The following is a 12,977-nucleotide window of genomic DNA, read 5'->3' on the forward strand; positions in this document are numbered from 1 at the left end:
AAATCTTAGCGCATAAATTGGCCAATTCATGTGTACCTGACACAGGTCTTGTCCTGTATCTTGTCTGTTTCTGCCCCCCTGGGGGCTGTATACCCAGGCCTGTTGCCTGTATCTGTGACATCTAGTCTGTTCCGCCACCCTGGGGGCTGTATACCCAGGCCTGTTACCTGTATCTGTGACTTCTAGTCTGTTTCCGCCACCCTGGGGGCTGAGTTCCCAGGCTCGTTCCTCTATCTTGTTCCTGGTTCAGTTCCTGTCTGAACAGTGTCCTAGCCCATTACTTGTTTGTCTGTATGTCAATATCTTCCCTTTTCCTGCAGTGTCTGAACCTGCACCTAACTCCAACTCGTTGTCTCTGTACTTCTGTTTGTGAGTTTAGTGTCCACTTGCTACTTCATTGTAAGTACCTTGTGTGTATCTGCTTTGCTTGTCTACCGCACCTGCGGGTTTTGCTCTGCTCTGCTTGTCTACCGCACCTGCGGGTTTTGCTCTCCTCTGCTTGTCTACAGCACCTGCGGGTTTTGCTCTGCTCTGTTTGTCTATCGCACCTGCGGGTTTTGCTCTGCTCTGCTTGTCTACCGCACCTGCGGGTTTTGCTCTGCTCTGCTTGTCTACCGCACCTGCGGGTTTTGCTCTGCTCTGCTTGTCTACCGCACCTGCGGGTTTTGCTCTGCTCTGCTTGTCTACGGCACCTGAGGGTTTTGCTCTGCTCTGCTTGTCTACCGCACCTGTGGGTTTTGCTCTGCTCTGCTTGTCTACCGCACCTGAGGGTTTTGCTCTGCTCTGCTTGTCTACCGCACCTGCAGGTTTTGCTCTGCTCTGCTTGTCTACCGCACCTGCGGGTTTTGCTCTGCTCTGCTTGTCTACCGCACCTGTGGGTGTTGCTCTGCTCTGCTTGTCTACCGCACCTGAGGGTTTTGCTCTGCTCTGCTTGTCTACCGCACCTGCAGGTTTAGCTCTGCTCTGCTTGTCTACCGCACCTGTGGGTTTTACTCTGCTCTGCTTGTCTACTGTACCTGCGGGTTTTGCTCTGCTCTGCTTGTCTACCACACCTGCGGGTTTTGCTCTGCTCTGCTTGTCTACAGCACCTGTGGGTTTTGCTCTGCTCTGCTTGTCTACCACACCTGCGGGTTTTGCTTTGCTCTGCTTGTCTACCGTACCTGCGGGCTTTGCTCTGCTCGGCTTGTCTAAAGCACCTGCGGGTTTTTCTCTTCTCTGCTTGTCTACCACACCTGCGGGTTTTGCTCTGCTCTGCTTGTCTACTTCACCTGTGGGTTTTGCTCTGCTCTGCTTGTCTACCGCACCTGCGGGTTTTGCTCCTGTATCCCAGTCTGTACTGGTCCGTATCCTGCCTGCGTTTCTACTTGCCAGTACCCACCTGTCTGCATACCAGCCGTGCCTGCCAGTACCCACCTGTCTGCATACCAGCCGTGCCTGCCAGTACCCACCTGTCTGCATACCAGCCGTGCCTGCCAGTACCCACCTGTCAGTATGCCAGCCTAACCTGCCTGTTCCTGCATTCCTCGGTGTGGGTCAACAGCTGTGACCGGGGTCTGACCTGGAGTATCACCTGGTCCCTCTTCTCGGTTCCGCCCTGGTTCATGGAGTCGACTGAGCCGCCGTGCGAACTTGGTCGGACCGAGTTGATACTTAGTCACGCCCCGCCAGGCACGCCTCGGTTCATGGTCCAGTGGGATCACTAACCACGCTCACGCCATTCAGTCCAGGCGTGTGCGTAACACAAAGCAGAGTTTGTTTTTAAACAAACTGAAGCAGAGGAGCCGGGGTTTACCAAAACTGGAAAACCCCTTTAAGAAAAGTTTTGATTATGGTTAAAAACAAAATAATTTCTTTCTATTATAGTATTTCTGATTGTGATTCCAGCCATAATAATTTGCCCTGTTGGCAAGGGGTGTGCTGCATGGACACTGCTATTTTCAGAATTCATTTGTTATAACATTATTACCAACAAGATGATAGAAATTGATGTTTTCCATGAAACCAATAAATCGTGTGAGCTATTTCTTCTGTTTGAACTCTTTAATGAAATCTAGCAATTATTATTTCCATAATGTGCCATTTAATTAGAGTCTTATCATAAGTTGTTTAACATTTTCTGGCATCACGACTCCAGAGGATAAATATAATCACTCTTATCTGTTTTTAATATATCTAGAATAAATGTCAGCTGATTTCACTCCCCTCCCCCTCTGTTAATCTACTTGCTGCTGGAGGGGCTTAGCAAATTGCTTTGTAATCAGAGGAGATTCCCACTAGAATTACAGGCCGTCAATTTAACAGATTTTACATATTTCCAAATACTCAGAGTAGGATGGCGGTAAACTAAGCTGGAAGCATTCACACCATGGGATGCATTTATCCGGCTGCAAGAAGACTTGATTTCGCAGTATATATGTTTCTTTTTGTGTCCAAAAGTTTTCGAAAAATTGTAAACTTTCTTCCCTTTTTCATCTTTTTCTCTGTACCATGGTAATGGTACTACAGAACCATTAGGGTGTAATATAAATTAGGAGATTTGTATAAAAGCACACAAAATTACTGCTAATGAGCCAAAGAGACAGGATCAGCCTCCATCATTGGGATCAGCGAGAAGGATGTAGTCAGTACGAAAGGGTTCAAGAAAGGAGGTGCTGGTGTTCAAGGACAGAGGGCAAAAATCAATATTACAGGGTTTTGTGAGATGTGGAGTTTGTTGGTGGGAAGTGAAGACAGAGATAAGAGAGTAATGTGCACAGCCTTCTGGAGAGATAGATGGTACATGGAAGTGCCCAAGGTGGCAGAGGAAGCCAAAGACCAGAAGAAAGGCAATGGCAGCCCTCTCCTCCTTTGAGAATTTTTTCCTAAGTGGTTAAGTTAGTCAGATGTTACATTCAGTCTTTGGCCAGCATGATAACCAGCAAATGAAAAAGTGTGACGTATCAGCACTTTGAGTGGATCCAGTAGAAACAGCACCCGGTGAACCCTCATCACAGAAAGAACAGAATTGATTGAGACTTTATTGCCACCCAGAGACTGAAACGTTTCTGTTAGTATCTATGTTAAAATGACTAGATATCATGATGCAGAAAAACAACCTGATGCAAAAATGTAGAGATGAGTGAATATTTGGAAATTTGAATTTGTCGACATTGCCAAATTTTTCCTAAACATTTGATTTGCGGCAAATAAATTTGTGTGATCTCCATACTGGAAAGCTTTTAATAGCGGGGAAAGTACAGAGAGAACCTTCTGATCATAAAAGCTTACACTTTATAGGAGAGGGAGGATCCTGCTTACCATAAGAGCTTACACTCTACAGGAGAGTGGGAGAGAGAGGACCCCGCTGACCATAAGAGCTAACATTCTAATGGGCCAAGACAGATGACCCTGCTCATCATAAAAGCTTACACTCTAGAGGAGAGAGAGGACCGCGCTGATCATAAGAGCTAACACTCTACAGGAGAGAGGGGACCCGCTGACCATAAGAGCTTACACTCTACAGGAGAGAAAGAGTACCCTCCTGACCATAAGAGCTTACACTCTACAGGAGAGAAAGAGGATCCACTGACTGTTAGAGCTTACACTCTACAGGAGAGTGGGAGAGAGAGGACCCTGCTGACCATAAGAGCTTACACTGTACAGGAAAAAAGAAGAGGACACCACTGATCATAAGAGCTTATGACGCGCCCCCTGGGTCGTGGAGTACTCGGCGCCGGGCCGGTCGGTTCTTTTAGGATAGTCACGGTGGCGTGACCCGGTCTGTGGCCCCGGGCAGTCAATTACAGAGGGGAATAAAGTTTTAGGGATAAAGTTTCGTAACGCCACCCGTGGTATGCGGCTATAGGTGGCTGCCGCTGCTGTTCAGATCCGGTGGGTCCATTGGTGACGCAGCAGAGATGGTTCAGCTCTCCATGGGTAGAGCTAGGCCCCAGGGCAGTTAAAGAGGTAGCTTTGTTGTTGGTGTAGTGCAAGGCAAGTGACGCAGCAATTAAGTCAAGGACACAGCGGGGTGCAGTCTTCAAGTTTTTACTCACAGTTCTTATGATGTTCCAGGTTCCAACTGCCAGCAGGTTATAACAGCCCACCGAGTCCTGTGTCCTCCGGGGAAGTGATCCAGCCAACTCTCAGATAACTTGGGTGCACTTGATCGGGACCCCCTTCTTGAGTACCTTTCCCGGGTCGTCTCTCTCTGCGCTGGCTCTCGCCCTCCTGCCCTGCGCCTCACGCACAGTGCCCCGAGCCAGTGGCCGCAGGCCTTGTCGGGCGGCGTCCTCTCTGTCCCCTTGGTCCTATATGGCCACCTTTTCAGTGATTGTGTGTGGTTTTGGCTACAGCATTTAGAGATACCACAGCCTCCGGTTTGCTAGCTGAGTCTTTCAGTCCTCCACTAGTCTGGGGCCGGTCCCCTACTGCGACCTGATCTCTTCTCTCGACCACGGTCAGCGTGAATTCGGGCGCACTTGTGGACTCCGCACTTCCTGTGCCCCTAGGATCTCTTCTCTGTCTCTGGAGCCCTTCCCTGACTCCCTCGCTCCTCTCGTTCTCTCTCTTACTGGGCCCCTCTGACTGGGCCCTCACTCTGTCTGGACCCTACTCCTCAACGGTCCTCACTCACTGTGCGCTTCTAGATGTTTCAGTCTTTTTATACTGTCTGTCATGTGACCCACGTCACTAACTGTCACTGTACGTGGTACCCTCTACCTTCAGTCCTTCCTTGTGTGCTCCCCTAAACTACTTCCTCCACCCACCTCCTCTACCTAGTTCCCTCCTCCAGACAAGGACAGGGACTGTGCTCTCCCTCAGGAGCAATCTCGCCCTTTCCTACTGGAGTGATGTGGTGTTGGATGTGGGTGTGTGGGTCCCGGGTAGTGCTCTCTCCTTACCCGAGAGGGAGGTACCACACCTCTGGCTGAGATGCAGTACCTCTGCGGCGACTCGACCCGCAGGGGCGCCACATATACACACTGTGGAAGAGAGGGAGCGTGATGACCCCGCTAATCATAAGAGCTTACACTGTGGAAAAGAGAAGGCGAGAGAGGACCCCACTGACCATAACAACTTACACTCTACAGTAGAGAGATAGAGGACCCCATTGACCTTAAGAGCTTACACTTTAGAGAAAAAGAGGACCCATTGATCATAAGAGTTTACACTCTACAGAAAAGAGAGAGAACAAGGACCCCATTGATCATAAGTGCTTACATTCTACAGAAGAGAGATAGAGGACCCCACTGACCATAAGAGCTTACACTCTTCAGGAGATAGAGACTTACCCAGATGGAGATGGAAAACGGCTGGAGATGGAAAACGGCTCTGCCTTACAATCTGTGCTCCGCTGGGAACTGCTGATCTGTGATGACCCCGGTACTGACCACCACTGTACAAGGTATGATAATGCACTAGATGTCACAGCTGCAGGGCATTATGTGAAGCCTGCATGGCCACGGAAAAAGGACATGTGCCCACTCTCTGATGATCCAGTTGGGGAAATTGAGTCAGGCATCTTTTTTTTGTGAACCGCAAATCAAATCATAAAGTGTTTGAATTTGCGTGAAACCGCAAATTGCAGGAAGTTTGACTAGGACTTGATCATTTGCAAATTGATCCACTCATTTCTAAAGAAAAGTGTAATTCAACACCTAGCTATACAATTTAAAGGACTTTTTTGTGGGTAAGAGTTTACTTTTTCCATCATGATACCTTTCTTTTGTGCTAGATTAAGAAAGGATGCATCTGTAGGTAAATTGGTATTGTAATCATTCAAGGATTGTGCTGTAGTGTGGTTTACCTTTTTCATTACACCTTCCCAAAATATTATTTAAGGCACACTACAATAAGGGTCTATTTTGCTTTTTTGCTATAGACCTTCCATGCTCCAAATTTGCACCATGTTATGTAGATGAAAAAGATAAATATCTAAAGATACAGTAGCAGATTGTGATATATTGGCAAGCTGGACGAAATGACCAATTCAATGCGCTAACAAACCCTGCAGTCATTAGTATTAAAATATATTAATTCCTCGAAATAAGCTTTATAAGATTCAGCAGGGTGCAGTATAGGACAGAGCAAGACTTTATTTTTAACATGCACAGCAAACTTTCAAAATGCTGCGGCCAGTAAAATTAGTCTACCGATGTAGCATGAGCCAAACAAATGTCTGGCGCACTACATCTATTCACTTACCAGTTCAGGATGGGTTATTTTACCCCAATCTTCACCAGGCACATTTTCAGGTTTTATCGTACAAGTGCTTTTAACAGCTCTGAAAATAATTTCTCGTTCTGACATTCAAATCATTTTTGCTTCTTTTTTCACTGTACTTGGGGCTTAATTTGTATGTTATTTTAATATTCCTTTTTTCTGATATAAGATAAAAATCTAAAAAAAAAATATGAAATACGTGTCTGTTTTTCATATTTTTTATGTATTTATTTGTTTCATTATGACCACAAAGAACCTCTAAAAAGAATTATAAATTGTATTCCCCTTTTTGTAGAAATTACTTTTATATATTGAAAATATTTTTTTTTTAATGGGCGCGGGGCTATAAACAACGGTATTTCTTTATTTTTTTTCTGTTTTCTTATGTTTTTTATTTTTATTTTTTCATTTATTTTATATACTGTACACACATAGTGTCTTAAAAGATCTTTGCGGCCATTTGAACCTATTAATGCATTTTTTAAAATATATTCTGAGCAGCACTATTTAGTCCATGCGGCTTTGTACAACCCTCTATGTAGTTGTAAAAAGTGCACACCTTTTTTAACGGCTTGATAAAGGCACTGCGTGGCGAAATCGTTGCATATAAGTTTTTTCTTGTGTGTACACTGGTGTCAATAAAGTCTTTCTGAAGGAGAATTTTCAGTGCCTTGGACTTTTGGGTTGTGAATATATTAATACATTATTTATATTGCCCTGTTCCCCTGTAACTTGTGCTGGTATGTTAACCCCAGTTACAGTGGAAATTCAGCCTCCTGGCTGTACAGCAGAGCCTATTGGGTCTTCTAGGACATAGAGATCCTGTTCTCTCACTACACTCAATGATCACAGGGAGTGGAGGGGGAAGCTCTGTCAGTGCTTCCTAATCTGTATACACGATGATTGTTCATAATTTTGCACACAGTGATCAGGAAGGAAAATATGGTATTAAAAAATGTCTGCCTTTTCTGTGGGGAGTCTGGCTATATCTGACAACTGTCTCCCTACAGCTGCACAATCTCCTGCAAGTTGATTACTCTGCATTGCCATTTTAGAATGTCAGTGCAGAGTAAAGGGTGGACCGCATGGATCTTTAAAGTCTACAGGAGGTCCAAAAGTAGCATATATATCATTTCATATGTCTGTTCATAATAAGCTTTCATATATGCACACTATATCTGGCCATTATATCAAATGTATGCTTTATTTTGCCCCAGTTATCCACTTTAGCAAGCTCAATCACTCATGTTCAGTTATATCTGCAAAAGTGATTAGGGTTTAGCTACTTTGATATCTCCCATACACAGCACATAAAGACATGAGGGATTCCTGCTCTCCTAGCAGAAGCATGGCTGACATTGTACAGCTTTAATAAGCATTGTAGCTGTGAATCCAGCACTTAGGTGAGATAAAGCACTTAATAGAAAGTAGCAGCACCTTCTGTGTGTGTCTCTTTCTCACTCTGCTCATCCCCCTTCCACTCTTCATAGTCTTCAATAGGCAACTGTATTCTTTCTGATCCCTCAATGAGCTGGTAGTCTTTCTTGTTTTCACTAGAATGAAATTTAGCACGTTTTCAGATTGAAAGATGAGGTCAGGATGTAGATAGGAGGAGACTAATAAGTGGAGAAAGAAGCAGATTCCTCTGATAAGATACACACTGCTCAAAAAAATAAAGGGAACACTTAAACAGAATATAACTCCAAGTAAATCAAACTTCTGTGAAATGAAACTGTCCACTTAGGAAGCAACACTGATTGACAATCAATTTCACATGCTGTTGTGCAAATGGAATAGACAATAGATGGAAATTATTGGCAATTATCAAGACACACTCAATAAATATAAGACAAAATGCAGTTTTTAAATGAAGGTCTTTATTATTAAGGGAAAAATAAATCCAAACCTACAGGGCCCTGGGTGAAAAAGTTATTGCCCCCTAAACCTAGTAACTGGTTGGGACACCCTTAGCAGCAACAACTGCAATAAAGCGTTTGCGATAACTGGCAATTAGTCTTTCACAACGCTCTGGAGGAATTTTGGCCACTCATCTTTGCAAAATTGTTATAATTCAGCCACATTGGACGGTTTCCGAGCATGAACCGCCTTTTTAAGGTCCTGACACAGCATCTCAATCGGATTAAGGTGAGGATTTTGATTAGGCCACTCCAGGGACTTTTTTTTGTTTTTCTTTAGCCATTCAGGAAGGGGACAAACAATTTTTCACACCACTATGTATATATACAGTACAGACCAAAAGTTTGGACACACCTTCTCATTTAAAGATTTTTTCTGTGTTTTCATGACTATGAAAATTGTACATTCACACTGAAGGCATGAAAACTGTGAATTAACACATGTGGAATTATATACTTAACAAAAAATTGTGAAACAACTGAAAATATGTCTTATATTCTAGGTTCTTCAAAGAAGCCACCTTTTGCTTTGATGATTGTTTTGCACACTCTTGGCATTCTCTTTATGAGCTTCAAGAGGTAGTCACTGGAAATGGTTCTCACTTCACAGGTGTGCCCTGTCAGGTTTAATAAGTGGGATTTCTTGCCTTATAAATGGGGTTGGGACCATCAGTTGTGTTGTGCAGAAGTCTGGTGGATACACAGCTGATAGTACAACTGAATAGACTGTTAGAATTTGTATTATGGCAAGAAAAAAGCAGCTAAGTAAAGAAAAACGAGTGGCCATCATTACTTTAAGAAATGAAGGTCAGTCAGTCCGAAAAATTGGGCAAACTTTGAAAGTGTCCCCAAGTGCAGTTGCAAAAACCATCAAGCGCTACAAAGAAACTGGCTCACATGAGGACCGCCCCAGGAAAGGAAGACCAAGAGTCACCTCTGCTTCTGAGGATAAGTTTATCCGAGTCACCAGCCTCAGAAATCGCAGGTTAACAGCAGCTCAGATTAGTGACCAGGTCAATGCCACACTGAGTTCTAGCAGCAGACACATCTCTACAACAACTGTTAAGAGGAGACATTGTGCAGCAGGCCTTCATGGTAAAATAGCAGCTAGGAAACCACTGCTAAGGACAGGCAACAAGCAGAAGAGACTTGTTTGGGCTAAAGAACACAAGGAATGGACATTAGACCAGTGGAAATCTGTGCTTTGGTCTGATGAGTCCAAATTTGAGATCTTTGGTTCCAACCACAGTGTCTTTGTGCGGCGCCAAACAGGTGAACGGATGGACTCTACATGCCTGGTTCCCACCGTGAAGCATGGAGGAGGAGGTGTGATGGTGTGGCGGTTCTTAGCTGGTGACACTGTTGGGGATTTATTCAAAACTGAAGGCATACTGAACCAGCATGGCTACCACAGCATCTTGCAGCGGCATGCTATTCCATCCGGTTTGCGTTTAGTTGGACCATCATTTATTTTTCAACAGGACAATGACCCCAAACACACCTCCAGGCTGTGTAAGGGCTATTTGACCAAGGAGGAGAGTGATGGGGTGCTACGCCAGATGACCTGGCCTCCACAGTCACCAGACCTGAACCAAATCGAGATGATTTGGGGTGAGCTGGACCTCTGAGTGAAGGCAAAAGGGCCAACAAGTGCTAAGTATCTCTGGGAACTCCTTCAAGATTGTTGGAAGACCATTTCCGGTGACTACCTCTTGAAGCTCATCAAGAGAATGCCAAGAGTGTGCAAAGCAGTCATCAAAGCAAAAGGTGGCTACTTTGAAGACATATTTTCAGTTGTTTCACACTTTTTTTGTTAAGTATATAATTCCACATGTGTTAATTCATAGTTTTGATGCCTTCAGTGTGAATGTACAATTTTCAAAGTCATGAAAATACAGAAAAATCTTTAAATGAGAAGGTGTGTCCAAACTTTTGGTCTGTACTGTATGTATATATACACTGCTCAAAAAAATAAAAGGAACACTTAAACAACAGAATATAACTCCAAGTAAATCAAACTTATGTGAAATCAAACTGTCCACTTAGGAAGCAACACTGATTGACAATCAATTTCACATGCTGTTGTGCAAATGGAATAGACAATAGATGGAAATTATTGGCAATTATCAAGACACCCTCAATAAAGGAGTGGTTCTGCAGGTGGGGACCACAGACCACATCTCAGTACCAATGCTTTCTGGCTGATGTTTTGGTCACTTTTGAATGTTGGTTGTGCTTCCACACTCGTGGTAGCATGAGACGGACTCTACAACCCACAGAAGTTTCTCAGGTAGTGCAGCTCATCCAGGATGGCACATCAATGCGAGCTGTGGCAAGAAGGTTTGCTGTGTCTGTCAGCGTAGTGTCCAGAGGCTGGAGGCGCTACCAGGAGACAGGCCAGTACACCAGGAGACGTGGAGGTGGCCGCAGGAGGGTAACAACCCAGCAGCAGGACCGCTACCTCTGCCTTTGTGCAAGGAGGAACAGGAGGAGCACTGCCAGAGCCCTGCAAAATTACCTCCAGCAGGCCACAAATGTGCATGTGTCTGCACAAACGGTTAGAAACTGACTCCATGAGATGAGGGTTGTGCTCACAGCCCAACACCGTGCAGGACGCTTGGCATTTGCCACAGAATACCAGGATTGGCAAAGTCGCCACTGGCGCCCTGTGCTCTTCTCAGATGAAAGCAGGTTCACACTGAGCACATGTGACAGACGTGACAGAGTCTGGAGACGCCATGGAGAGCGATCTGCTGCCTGCAACATCCTTTCAGCATGACCGGTTTGGCAGTGGGTCAGTAATGGTGTGGGGTGGCATTTCTTTGGAGGGCTACATAGCCCTCCATGTGCTTGCCAGAAGTAGCCTGACTGCCATTAGGTACCGAGATGAGATCCTCAGATCCCTTGTGAGACCATATGCTGGTGCGGTTGGCCCTGGGTTCCTCCTAATGCAGGAAAATGCCAGACCTCATGTGGCTGGAGTGTGTCAGCAGTTCCTGCAAGACGAAGGCATTGAAGCTATTGACTGGCCCGCCCATTCCCCAGACCTGAATCCGATTGAGCACATCTGGGTCATGATGTCTCTCTCCATCCACCAACGTCACGTTGCACCACAGACTGTCCAGGAGTTGGCGGATGCTTTAGTCCAGGTCTGGGAGGAGATCCCACAGGAGACCATCCGCAACCTCATCAGGAGCATGCCCAGGCGTTTAGGGAGGTCATACAGGCACGTGGAGGCCACACACAATACTGAGTCTCGTTTTGACTTGTTTTAAGGACATTGCATCAAAGTGGGATCAGCCTGTAGTGTGTTTTTCCATTTTAATTTTGGGGGTGACTCCAAATCCAGGCCTCCATTGGTTAATACATTTGATTTCCATTGATGATTTTTGTGTCATTTTGTTGTCAGCACATTCAACTTTGTACAGAACAAAGTATTCAATGAGAATATTTCATTCATTCAGATCTAAGATGTGTTATTTGAGTGTTCTTTTTATTTTTTTAAGCAGAGTATATATACAGGGATGGCCATTTATATGGATACACCTAAATTAAATGGGAATGGTTGGTGATATCAACTTCCTGTTTGTGGCACATTAGTATATGGGAGGAGGGAAACTTTTCCAGATGGGTGGTGACCATGGTGGCCATTTTGAAGTCGGCCATTTTGGATTCAACATTATTTTTTTCAATGGGAAGAGGGTCATGTGACACATCAAATTTATTGAGAATTTCATAAGAAAAAGAATGGTGTGCTTGGTTTTAACATAAATTTATTCTTTCATGAGTTTTTTACAAGTTTATGACCACTTATAAAATGTGTTCAAAGTGCAGCCCATTGTGTTGGATTGTCAATGCAACCCTCTTCTCCCACTCTTGACACACTGATAGCAACACTGCTGAAGAAATGCTAGCACAGGCTTCCAGTATCCATTATTTCAGATGCTGCACATCTCGTATCTTCACAGCATAGACAATTGCCTTCAGATGACCACAAAGATAAAAGTCTAAGGGAGTCAGATCGGGAGACATTGGTGGCCATTCAACTGGCCCATGACGACCAATCCACTTTCCAGGAAACTGTTCATGTAGTAGTGCTCGGACCTGACACCCATAATGTGGTGGTGCATCATCTTGTTGGAAAAACTACGGGAACATGCCATCTTCAGTGCATAAAGAGGGCAACACATCATCATGTAGCAATTTTAGATATCCAGTGGCATTGAGGTTTCCATTGATGAAGAATGGCCCCACTATCTTTGTACCCCATATACCACACCATACCATCAAGATACGAGATGTGGAGCATCTGAAACAACGGATACTGGAAGCCTGTGCTAGCATTTCTTCTGCGGTGTTGCTATCAGTGTGTGAAGAGTGGGAGAAGAGGGTTGCATTGACAATCCAACACAATAGGCAACACTTTAAGGCTGCGTGCACATGATGCGTTTTTCATGCGTTTCTGCTGCGGAATTTCCGTAGCGGAAACGCATCAAAAACGCATGGTAATCCGCACCCATGGTCCCCAATGGCATTCCGCAATGTCAATGCACATGCTGCGGATTTTTCCGCAGCATTTCTGCAGCGCTCATAAATCCGCAGCATGTTCATTAATTTTGCGGAAGCGCAGCGGAAGCTCCGCCACTGACTTGCATTGAGACGCATAGAATCCGTGTTTGTACATTTGTACAAGCGGATAATATGCGTTTCAATGTGCGGATGGTACCCAGGTCTGGAGGAGAGGAGACTCTCCTCCAGACCTGGGTACCATTGTACCTGTAAAAAAAAGAATAAAATAAAAAATAAAGTTTATATTCACCTGTCCGGCGGCCCCTACAGCGCTTCTCCTTCCAGGAC

The sequence above is a fragment of the Phyllobates terribilis genome, unplaced genomic scaffold, assembly GCF_046119375.1.
Source record: "Phyllobates terribilis strain yellow unplaced genomic scaffold, ASM4611937v1 Scaffold_2__4_contigs__length_985480577, whole genome shotgun sequence".
In the NCBI taxonomy this organism is placed as follows: domain Eukaryota; kingdom Metazoa; phylum Chordata; class Amphibia; order Anura; family Dendrobatidae; genus Phyllobates; species Phyllobates terribilis.